We start from the raw sequence: 11,949 nt of genomic DNA on the forward strand, positions 1-11,949 counted from the left end.
ATATAGATAGTAAGTGGTAGGAGTGGGAACTGACCCAGCTCTGACTTCATGACCCATGTTTGAAACCATTACGCCATACTGCCTCCTCAGGGACATGCTACAGAGAAAGCAGCTTGCATAGGTCAGTAGAACCCAGCTGTCTTATCCTCCTCCATGTCCAGAATTCAGAGAAGCAGGGCGTTGATTTAGACCTCCCAGGAAAGGGTTCTGGAGAGAGAACAGGGTTCTGCTGTCTAGCTCAGTGTCAAAAGTCACAGGGCAGACCCTCTCGAGGATGTTTTAACACAGCCTGACAGAGACACAGTAAATGAATATATGCTCTAGGGAAAGGTTCAGTACACAGCAGTTCAGTAATTGCGCAGGGCCTAAGCAGGCAAGTGGGAAGCCTCAGACGGGCCATGCCTGCCCAGTGTGTAGGTGGGGCTCATCTCCCAGGCTTTATTCCCATCCCAGCCTCTTCCCTTTTCTGTTGACTTGGGCAGAGTCCCAACGTTTCCTTACAGAAGATAAAAATTAAGACTTCTTGGCCGCCCAGATCAGATCATCACAAAGGTTTGGCTATCCCTCAGAAAGGACAGGCTGGGTTGGCCTAAACTTTCCTCCCGTGGCATTCCAGGAAATTCAAACTCCACGGAAGGCCCTTCAAACCCACGGTCTCCTTTGTACCATAGTATGGCTTTGATTCAAAAACTCAAAGTATCTGCTGCCAAGTAAACAGCAACTCTGGGGATACTGTCTAGACTCCCCAGCTTTCACCGCATTTATCTTTAGAAACCGAGCCCTTTTCTTTTATACCACAGGCCTGTACAAATAAAATTTTATTTGGGTATAAAAAGGGGGTGCTTATTGGAGTGTCAGTTTTTGAATCCTAATCGCTATCTTTGTTACTTTGTTGAATGTGAATTTTCTAGAAGGAATAATCTTGTAGAACAGGTACTCTGGACGCTGTTTGTACAAAATTTACTTTAAGGGAAGGTGCCTTAAATCCCTGACCGTGCACTACAGTAGTCCCCCTTATCTGTGGGGTTGCTTTCTGCAATTTCAGTTATCCACGGTTAACCACAATCCAAAAATATTAAATGGAAAATTCCAAAAATAAACAATTCATACATTTTAAATTGTGTGCCATTCTGAGGAGTGTGATGAAATCTTGCTTCATCTCACTCCATCCCACCTGGGACATGACTCAGCCCCTTGTCCAGTGTATCCATGCTGTATACTAGTCACTTAGTAGCCATTTGGTTATCAGATTGGTTCAGAGAGAGAGAGAGAGAGGGAGAGAGGGAGGGAGGGAGAGAGAGAGAGATCACATTTTCATTTTTATATTTTTCATTAAAGTATATTGTTATATAGTTCTATTTTATTATTAGTTATTATTAATCTCTTACTGTGCCTAATTTATAAACTGGAGTTTATCATAGAGATGTATGGATAGGAAAAAACGTAATCCATGTAGGATTTTGTACTATCTTTGGTTTCAGGCATCCGCTGGTGGTCTTGGAACGTATCCCCTGTGGATAAGGGGGGGACTGCTGTTTTTTAGAAGGAGAAAAGATAGCTAAGCTCTCCATTTCTTTTTCTTTTTGGTCATATGAGTTAGTGAGATTTAACTCTTTAATTTCTCCAGTGCCTCAGAATTTTAAATATCTTAGTTACCCACAACAACAAAATATCACAAGTGCTATAGGAATTTTAGAGGAAGAGTATGGTTAGAATGCTGCCTTCTTTCTTGTAACACAAACAACATCTGCCCACTTTCTAATCCACTACAGAAAACTGACCTTTCATTTTAGCCTCTGCATATTAAGAACATGATTTCTAACATTCCATTCATTACAACAAAAATGCATTATTTTAAATATCTGGTCTTAGGTGTTCATCATGTTTCCTCTTCTCCTTCCAAAGAAGGAGGTATGTCACTCACCTCTGGGAAATGGAAAAGAGTTAAACAAATGAACTGTGACTCATCAACCAACTCAGCCCTGGCCCCAGCCAGTAGGTGGGTTCTTTTGATCTCTTACTAAACTGGGACTTTTACAGGAAAACAGTCCTTGAGGAAGTCAGTTTAAGTAATTTGACAGTTTTGTAAGCAGCACGCACATAAACCAGAAGATAGTCATTTGTGCTTCAATCACGTTATAAAATACTGGTAGAACCAGATGTACTGGGAATCCCAAACATGCAATTTCTGCAATGCACACATGGTCCAATCATGAACTCTAGAAGTGTAGTTGGTGATGTCTTGCCTATGTCTCTAATCCCAAACTGAAGAGAACGAGGGGCTCTGCATTTAGCAGGTGACACATGCTGTCAAAGAAATCTGGGTCCCTTGACAGAGTGCGCCTCCTTTGGGGAGCAGGACCTCTAACCCTGCACAGCCCAGAGTCATAAGGATGGGAAATGCAAACACCCACTGTGGGTCATGGGGAACGATGGTAAATGGGGCCACTGCTTCCGCTTCTTCGTTCCCAGATACATGGAGTCTTCCTGTTGGAGCACAGATTAAACACCTATATGCATCCTGGAGGATGGCACACCATCCTTGCAGAAAATTGCTTCCAAACTGGTATTTCAGCTGTCCCTTCAACAGGACATGCCAATACTCTGTCAGGCTGGTGGCTTCTGGATGGTGCAGTATGTGACATGACCAGTGTCCTTCAATGTGCAGTGGGTTCCTTGGTCACAGGCTATGTTTTATGGGATTCCGTGTCTGTGAAATAGGCACATTGTCATCCCTGGATAGTGGTGCTGCTTGAGTTTCTGCAGATAGTAAAGGCCAACCCGTACTCAGAATAAGTGTCTACTCCTCTGAGAATGAATCATTGGCCCTGGAAGGGGCATAGTGTCAGCTTGCCACCAAGTGGCTAGTTGGTTTCCTCAAGGAATAGTGCCATATATGTAGGATGCCCTGCATTGATCTCTGAGGTTGGAAATTCCGAGATGGCTGTAGGTAGATTGGCCTTGGTAAGTGGGAATCACGCTGTTGGGCCCAGGTATAGCCTTCCTCTCTGCCAATGTGGGCATGTGCCCATCTTGTTAGTTCAGGGTGGTTGATGACAAAGCTGACTCATGTCACCTGGCCAAGTCATTTTGCCTGTTGAATTGTTCAGTGCCTATTCCATGGCGGATGCTTTCCAATGGGCACTAACACATGATACAAAAATCTTCATACTTCATGCTCACAACTATATGTCCATTAACATGGATCTTTTTGCCTCTGATCTTCTGATATCTTTTCCTTTCAGATCTCTGACCAGATGGCTGTCCCTCTCACCTTACCAGCCATTGCAGTAATTTTGTCTTCCTGGCTGCTGTGCTGCCACCTGGCCTCTGTTGCTTTGGGGTTGTCCCATCCACACTATCAGTATTGACAAGCCACGCCCTGTGACCGCCTCTCCCGCCGTAGTCTCCGGCCTGCAGAGGAGAGCCACCATGGAAGCTTTCTCAGTGGGTTCTCCTGATGCTCGGTCCTGTCACACCAGCCAGTTCCTGACGGCCTTGGTAAGTGAAGTGTCCCTCTTGGCTCTCCTACAAACTATACTCGTAATCCTCTGTTGGCTCATTTGGCAACACACAGAGCCAGATGTGCTGCAGAGGTGGCCTTCCCCTTCTTGTTAGGACCTGGCACATCGCCCAGGCAGGAAGACACCGCAGAGACCTCTCTGCCCCAGGCAGCATATGCCACCTTCAGGAGCGGCGCTGCCTCCCTCCAGCAGGTAGCCGCTCCCCTTAGCCTCTTACCCTTCTTCTGCTGCCTGCTGTGGCAACTCAAGCATTTTCCCTTGTCTTAGCATAGCTATAGTTTTTCCCAGGCTTCCAGGCACCACCCTAAAAGTTTGCTCCTTCCCTGGGGTCTCTGGCAGGGTGTTAAATCCCATGTCCCAAGAGATTCTTGCTTGTACAGTCTTACAGTCCTCCTCCCTTGCTCAAGCACCCTCAAAATCCAGCCACTGAAGTCCTACCCTGGACTGTCGGGACCTGCTGGCTAGTTCTTACAGCTCCTCTGGGAGGGTTCTCTCTTTTTGCTCTTATTGGCCCTAGCATGTCACCAAAGATTATGCTGAAACTTATCTCTAGTTATCATTTTGACACCCGGGAGACAAGGTGGGGCCCCTCCTGAAGGTGGTGTGTGCTGCCTGGGGGTGTCTTCTGCCTGGGGTGTGCTCGCTCCTAACAAGGAGTGGTGGGCCACCTCTGCAGGCTCTGGGGGTTCGGTGGAGTCTGTAGAGCCACAATCCTCAGGGGCTTTAACCCTAATGCCCCCATATGGGTCCTGGGCTTTTCCAGTGAGGAGTTTTGCATAACAACCTGCCTCGGATAAGCATTCAAATGGTGCTGGAGCTTTGTAACCATTCAGCCCTGGGTTTGTTCCTCAGTTGTGTCTACTCTTCCAGTATGAGAGATAAGAGCCTCTTTGTAAACTACCAGAAAGGTTTTCTGATTGCTATATTTAGTCTTTAACTGTTAGTAGGTTCTCTCAAGGTGTTCACTATCCTTCTGCAGGGAAATACAACTTAGTGACAGCCCACTGACTTCACTGTCCTATTATGTACTGTTTCCCCCTTACCTTTCAAATGCCCGCACCTTACTGGCAAGGGTCTTCCCCTGCACTGGCGCATGTCCCCTCATCATTAGTAGTAAAATCTTCAGCTCAGTTTGCCTCCCACCTCTTGCGGGGACTGTCCATGCCCCACAAAGCACCTGGGATGTGCTCTCCTTTGCCACAAGAAGGGTGGATGATCCAGCCCCCAATCCTACCTCCCTGCCCGCTTTCTCAGCCTACCCCTGCTACCGATTGTTAGTTCATGTTCTGTAGATGGAGATGCCAAGGTGGAATTAGGAGTGCAAGGGAGTCATAGGGGGAGACCCCTGTGAAGGATAAAGGGGAGCGGAAGTAGAAGGGGGCGCCTTCGGAGGGCGCTGTCCATCTGAAACCTGTGAACGAGGAGAGGAAAGACAGAAGGAAAGGGTGAGAAAAGCCTGAGGCTCAGCGCAGCTCTGAGAAAGGTCTCAGCAGGCAGGTAGGGAATCAGAGCCGAGCTGCCCTTGGAGGCCTCCTGCCCCGGCAGGAATGGCCCTGCTCTCACAGCCCTGCTCTGAGCAGTCACTGGCTGAGTGGTCCAGGGAGTCTGTGGCCTTGGCCTGAATGCTGCCTCCAGGCCTGGAGGGAGGGACGTGCGCTGCAGACTGGCAGCTAACTCCACTGCTGAGTAGCAGAGAGACCTGAAGGATGTACCTCCACGGCTGCCATCCCCGCTTCTCTGTCTGTAGTTTTCCCCATTATAATGGCACCACCTCCTGTTCGTAGGTCAGAATCAGGGACTCGTCCTTTATTCCTGTCTTTTGTACATTCCCCACATTCAATCTGTCAAAACGATCTGTGGGCAAACCTTCAAATTCTGTCCAGAACCTGGCCACTTCTCATTACCTTCACTGATGTGAAGAGACACGGGGAGGGGTCAGCCGTTTACAAGCCAAAGCACACCTGAAGCCACCAGAAACTAAGGGAGGGGCCTGGAACAGGTGCCTAAGGCCTTCAGAGGGAACACGGCCCTGCTGACACTGGGATTCCAGACTTCTGCCCTCCAGACTGTGAGACACTAAGTGTCTTTTGGTTAAACCACCCAGCTTGTGGCACTTTGCTGCAGCAGCCCTAGCAAACAAACATGGAGATCGTCTCTCATTTGGATGACGGCAAGAGCCTCCTGTTCTTCTTGCTTCAGCCTCTTCCAACTGAGCAGTTCGAACGATCTTGCTTAACCTAAGTCGGATTATGTCCTCCTCAGTTCAAAAATCACCCAGAGGATTTCTATTTTAGAGTAAAAGCCAAAGTCTGTACACAGGCCCACATGGCACATGATCTTCCCCTACCCCTTCTCTGACCTCCTCTCCCCTTGCCCACCCCGCTCTAGCCGCCTACTGTGAATCTCCAAGCCGCCCAGGCTCTCTCCACACAAGGTCTTCACAGGAGCTGTTTCCTCTGACTGCCCTTCCCCCAAATACCCACATGGCTTATTCTCTCACTTCTCCCAAGTCTTTTTTGATGGTCCCTTCTTAAGGAAGCCTACCCTGACCACCCTTCTTAAAAGCACAGCCACTGCCCCCTGCACACCTGATCTCCGTTACCCTGCTCTGTCTTGTTCCTTTTCCACTACACTGACATTGGCTATAGATTATTATAATTATTTGCCATTGTCTGTCTCCCCTTCACTAGAATGTTAGGCGATGAGGGAAAGGACTTTCCGTTCTATTCTCTGATATATCCCAAGAAATATAACAGTGCCTAGTTTCTAGACTAAGCTGCTTAATATTGCTGGGTGAAGGAATGGGCTTTCCAGGATAGGAAACAATAGAATATTAAACCCCGTAGCCTGGTAGCACAATAAATCCCTCCACAATTTATATCTGGTTTGAATCTTGTACCCAGAACTGACCAATCTTCATTCATCTGAGACATATCCAAAGCTTCCTGTGGCAGACACAGGATCAAAGAGGAATCATGTTTGCTCTGTGCCTTCAGGGACTCAGAGTCTTGTGGCTAGAGGCAGGCAGATACACTTTACAAGTTATCTTTCGGTCATCCTGCTGTGTGTGTGCATGCGTGCGTGCGTGCGTGTGTGTGTGTGTGTGTGTGTTTCTAAGTAGAGAAGGGAAGGGGTTCTTGGAGGTGATGACAGGGCCAGGTAGACTTATCTTACTTTATTTAACCCAAGCAGGCTACCTTTTTGAGGGGAAGTTGAACTCTATTTCAGGTATCACATGTAGAATTAAAATCCTCCCTTCCCTGCCATGTATTTAACCACACAGTATAGATTTCACATGAAAAATATGTCATTATCTGGAATATAATGATTCACCTATTTAAAAATGCAGAGACATTTCTAGTAATGAAAAATTATGGTCATTATGCAAGTTTCTGACTAATCCTAATCACCTCTGGGCCAGTTTCATGAAAACTTGTAAATAAAAAGTGCTACTGGCAGCATTATGAAAAAGGAAGCCTTTCAAAAGGATCCAACTAAGGTTGGTGAAAGGTAAAAATAAATGAGGTAGAAACCTATTCATATTCTTAGGTAAGAAAATAGGTAATTATGGTCTTGAAGTTCAAACTTGAACACTCTGAAATTTGTTTTCATGATCTGTCAAAAGATAACACATTTAAAAAAGTGGATCTGTGTCTGAGAAGCATTGCATTTTGTGTATCTGAATTATTTTTTATTTAGTTGAAACTTTAAAAAATCGTTCTTGCTGTTCTGTCTTTGATATGACTTAGAACCCTTGAGTGATGTCTCAAGGAAAAAGCAGTGTTTGGGTGCATGTCTTTTTTTCTATTTATCATTTCCTTATTTATGCAGTGTTTGTTGAGGGTCTACTATATACTAGTCTAGACAATAAGGATGAGCATTCTCTCTGTTTAATGGAAATTAAGAGTTCTCAGATCTCCCCTGAACAGGGCAGAAACATAAGCAACTATCTACCATTGCAGACATTATCCTTATTGGTGCCTAAATTTTTCCATATTTTGCCCAGCAGGAGCATTCAAGTTGGCTCCAGGGTCCTCTAGATACAACTCTAGTAGTGTTTGATAACTTCTTTACTTTTTGGTGTAACAAGTTATTCCGGGCTTATCTTTCACACTTCCTGCTCCAGACCGGAATTCGCTACTTCTCCAAGTTGGCAGGTACATTTCAGTTTAAATTACTTTCTAGGACTCAGAATTAAAAGGGCTTAAGGATAATAATATATTTGCCTAGCCTCTAGTTTTAAATTGAAATTGTGGGTTTGATAAAAAGGAGTAAATCACTGTCTTTCCTTTCTTCCCTTCTTTTCTTCCTCCCAAATGTTGTCATGAGTCAGGGCTGGTGATGTGTCCACCGCTGTGGGCGTGGAGGGTGGCGTTTGTGCTGCAGTGTAGGGTTTGCTAGGATTTCCTGAGTCCTCAGTGTCAAAATGGGCCTTGTGTAAGCTTATAGTACCGCAGAGAACAGCAATTCTTATCAAGTACCTACTTGTGCCAGGCATATGCAGGATGGGGGCATAGGCTGTGAACACGTCAGATACTTTCCCTGACTTTACCGTTGTACAGTTCTGAGAAAGGAAGAGAAAAGGGTGAGGAATGTTTGCCATGCGTCAGAGATGGGAGAAGCTGGGGTTTCCTGTTTTCTGGTGCAGGGCCAAAACTTGCCATAAGAATAGCCAGACTAGGCAGCTAATGTACAGAATGGCAGATACTCAAAATGATTTCGATAGATTGAGAAGTGGGCCTGGTATCCACAGGGTGAAATAATATGTGGATAAAAATATTTAGAATTTTTCATAGAGCGAAACATACACATCTGGCCCAGGAATTGGAGAAGCTCAGGGAGGATCCAGGGGAAAGTAGAACAAATTGTCGGCCCAGCTGATGCTTCGTGACAATGAAGTGATCCAGCAAAGATAAGCAGCAATCTGTGTGAGCTACAGATTGCGCTGCATCATTTCTGTCCACCAAACCTCCCACAGGAATCTTTCTTGTAGCCAGTCATCATCAGAAATATACAGGATAGGGAATTCTGGGAAATGTAGTTCAGCCTGGTCAAGATGACACCTTAAAAAGCCTGTACCACAAGTGTATACTATTGTGTCAAGCAACAGATTCCGATTAAAATTAGCTAAGAGAAAACTAACTTGCAAGACAACAGAGCAACTCTCACCCTGAGTAAGAATGTGGCCATGCCCCTGGAAGGCCTGGAAATCAAGTGTGGCTGTGGGGATCCCAGAGAGCAGTTTCCAGGCCCTCGACCTCACATGAAAAGGTGCTGGCTTGGGTAGTAGATGGCCATCAGCTGTAACCAGTAGCCATTGGCCACTAATATAACTGCCGTGGCTATGCCAGCAAGTTGGTTGGTTGGTGGGTTAGTTGGCAGAGAAGTTGATAGCGGATTGCGGATTGTATGGATCCTACTTCCTGTGTCTAGCCCGCCGCCAGCGAGACTGGGGTGCAGGAAGACCCCTCGTTGGAGTGCTGGCGGATGTTTGCTTTTGTGTCTTGACCAACCAGCCGCCATTGAGAATATAGCGATATGACTCCCCTATCTATGGCTCCATTGTTGTTCTTTTTTGGCCTCACCATGACCTGCATTCTGGTGTGGGGAGCGGTAGCTGAGACCCCGCATGACACAGGCAAACCATCCTGATGCTTTCACTGAGGCCCCTTGGCATAGCTGCCTCATTCCCTCTCTCGGCCTGTTTCCTCTGCTCCTTTGATCTACCTTGCAAGTACAAGATGGCCAGCCCACAGGTCCCAAGGCTATATTCATGGTACCTGGATGAGGTGTCCCAAGAGACTGAGCCAATCTGTCTCTCAGTCTTTCCCTTCTTCCTTCTTCACTATTTCAATTCAAATATTGGTAGATGGACTCTGATTGGTCCAGCTTAGATTCCATGCTATTGTTGGTCCAGTCAGAGTTACACTAGACAGAATTGCTCCAGGACCAAGACCCACCACTATGACACTATGAGAGAGAGAAGCAGACAGTTAAGGAAAAGTTTAATCAGTGAATTTGCTCATCAGCCAAATGTTCTAAAAATTGTTCCTCAGCAAGTAGTGCCCTGTGTTTCTGTTTTCCCACTTTCCAGTCTTTACCCTCTTCCCCCTTGCAGTGCTCAGAGTTCTGATGCCCCTGTCCCTCCAGGGCTAAGAAAGCAATCAGTGCATGACCTCTACTCTCCTACACTGAATGAGAACTATCTGCATTTTTAAAGAGAAAGAGGAAAGGGCACTGTAGTATTTAATCTAAGGGAATTAAAAGTAATGCCTGGACCCAAAACAACAACAAAATCTAATCAACCAACCAACCAACCAACCAACCAACCAACCAACCAACCAACCCTCAGAAGCCTTTGTAGTAACTAACTACTTATTTTGGTTCTGAGTCAGACAAGCCTTGGATTTCGGAGAAACCAAAAGGGTGAAATAAGCATGGAGACTGGGCCAGCCAAGAAATAAGCATTGTCATTTGGTCTAGCCCAGATGGTAGTCTTGAAAAGGGTCCTAACAATGGGGCAAATACAAAGATACTATTCAACCTCATCACCACCAAATACTGCTTGTTAAGCAATTCATTGTTTTGTCTTTACTGGAGGATTGTTTGGCATGATGAATAGCTGGAAACAGTGTTACCACTGGTTTGAAACCATCTGAGGAATAACAAAATAAGTTCTGTTGATTGTATCGCCAAGATACTAAGTACTTATTAGTGACCATTGGGCTGACAGTGTTTTCAAGCCTGTTTCTTAAGGCCAGAAATACCTGTGACAGCGTCACCAACATAGGCAAGCTCTGAAGTAGATGAATTTTGCAGTCTGACTATGCCTCCAAGCTCATCTCACTCAATCATTCAATCATTCAACAAATTATTTTTTCTTTTATTGGGGAAGGGGAACAGGACTTTATTGGGGAACAGTGTGTATTTCAGGACTTTTTCAAAGTCAAGTTGTCCTTTCAATCTTAGTTGTGGAGGGCACAGCTCAGCTCCAGGTCCAGTTCCCGTTGTTAGTTGCAGGGGGTGCAGCCCACCATCCCTTGCGGGGGTTGAGGAACTGAATAGGCAACTTTGTGGTTGAGAGCCCACTGGACCATGTGGGAATGGAAACAGCAGCCTTCGGAGTTAGGAGCACAGAGCTCCAACTGCCTGAGCCACCGGGCCAGCCCCAACCAATTATTTCTTGAGTTGCCTACTATATGACAGACACCATGCTACTCTCTAGTAATAAATCAATCAATATAACCTTAGATTTAGAAGGAATTTTAGAAGAGACCCACTCTATCTAGGAATGTCTTCCAGAGACATCAAGTGCTCTGTGTTCCAAGGCAGCACCCTCCAACAGCGGTCATCTCTGAATGATCAAAAGCTCTTCCATATATTGTAATGAAATTTGATTCCTCTGTTTCTACTGCTGGGTTCTAATCTGTCCCATTGAGAACACAGTCTCATTCTTGCTTCCCCATGACAGCCTCATAAGGTTTGCAGATGTGACCACCGTGCTTCAAGCCGCCTCCCAGGGGAACATCCTCAGGGCTCCCGGCTGTCCTTGCGATACCACACGAGCACTCTGGCTGCCGGTGTTCCTCTGCAGACACAATGCTCATACTGGACCCAGCAATCCGTAAGTGCGGGGTTGAGTGGGAGTGCTGCACTGGCGTAGTATGTGCTCTACATTTGCTTTAGCAATTATTTTGAACATGCTGAGTTTGGGTCCCCTGAAACTCCAGGGTAAAGCCAGATCTCTCCTACCCTCTACTCCTGCCACTGATTTCTTGAATTGAAGTATATCAGCATTGTGATCAGAGAGGGCTATATTAATTTTTTATTGCGGCTGAAACAAATTACCACCAATATACTGACTTAAAACAACACATATTTGTTACCTTACAGTTCTGAAGATCAGATGTTTCATGTGAATCTCACTTGACTAAAATCAAGAAGTCAGTAGGGCCACATTCCCTTCTGGAGGCTCTAGGGGAGAATCCATTTCCTTGTCTTCCTAGCAACTAGAGGTTACCCATGTTTCATGGCTTGTGGCCTCTTTCCTCCATCTTCAATGCCAGAAATGGGGACAAGAGAAAGGGTTTATTTAACAATTTATATTTCAAGTGTTATATCAGGTGGTTTCCTTTATTTACCTTATTTTGCTGTGCCATCTAAGGCTTATGAGTGATTTAAAAACAAATTCGAAATAATTTGTTTCTTTTCAGGGCAATATATTATCTTTTAACAATCCTGTTTACAGTCTGTCTGTTTTAGGTTTGGCATTGCCTTTTTGGGCACTCGATTGAAAGATTACATAGATAGGATATCAAAACTCCTCTTTAAATTCTCTTGGTTGGTATAATGTTTAGGGCTAAGTGGCTATATATTTAACGCAGAGTTGGTCTCGTAAGACAAATATTAGCAAAAAAAAAAACCC

At 45.5% G+C, this 11,949-nt stretch overlaps 1 long non-coding RNA gene across 1 annotated transcript in view; it reads left to right on the forward strand.

Annotated features, from left to right (window-relative positions):
• The window catches only part of LOC141570374 (uncharacterized), a 57,036-nt gene extending 45,901 nt beyond the window's left edge, over positions 1-11,135 (forward strand). Inside the window, exons 2-3 of the long non-coding RNA XR_012494377.1 lie at positions 3,246-3,501; positions 10,996-11,135. This is a non-coding gene — a long non-coding RNA (uncharacterized LOC141570374). The remainder of the gene's footprint in view (positions 1-3,245; positions 3,502-10,995) is intronic.
• Positions 11,136-11,949: the final 814 nt, after the last annotated feature.

This window comes from Rhinolophus sinicus, linkage group LG03 (assembly GCF_036562045.2).
Source record: "Rhinolophus sinicus isolate RSC01 linkage group LG03, ASM3656204v1, whole genome shotgun sequence".
NCBI classification, from domain to species: Eukaryota; Metazoa; Chordata; class Mammalia; order Chiroptera; family Rhinolophidae; genus Rhinolophus; species Rhinolophus sinicus.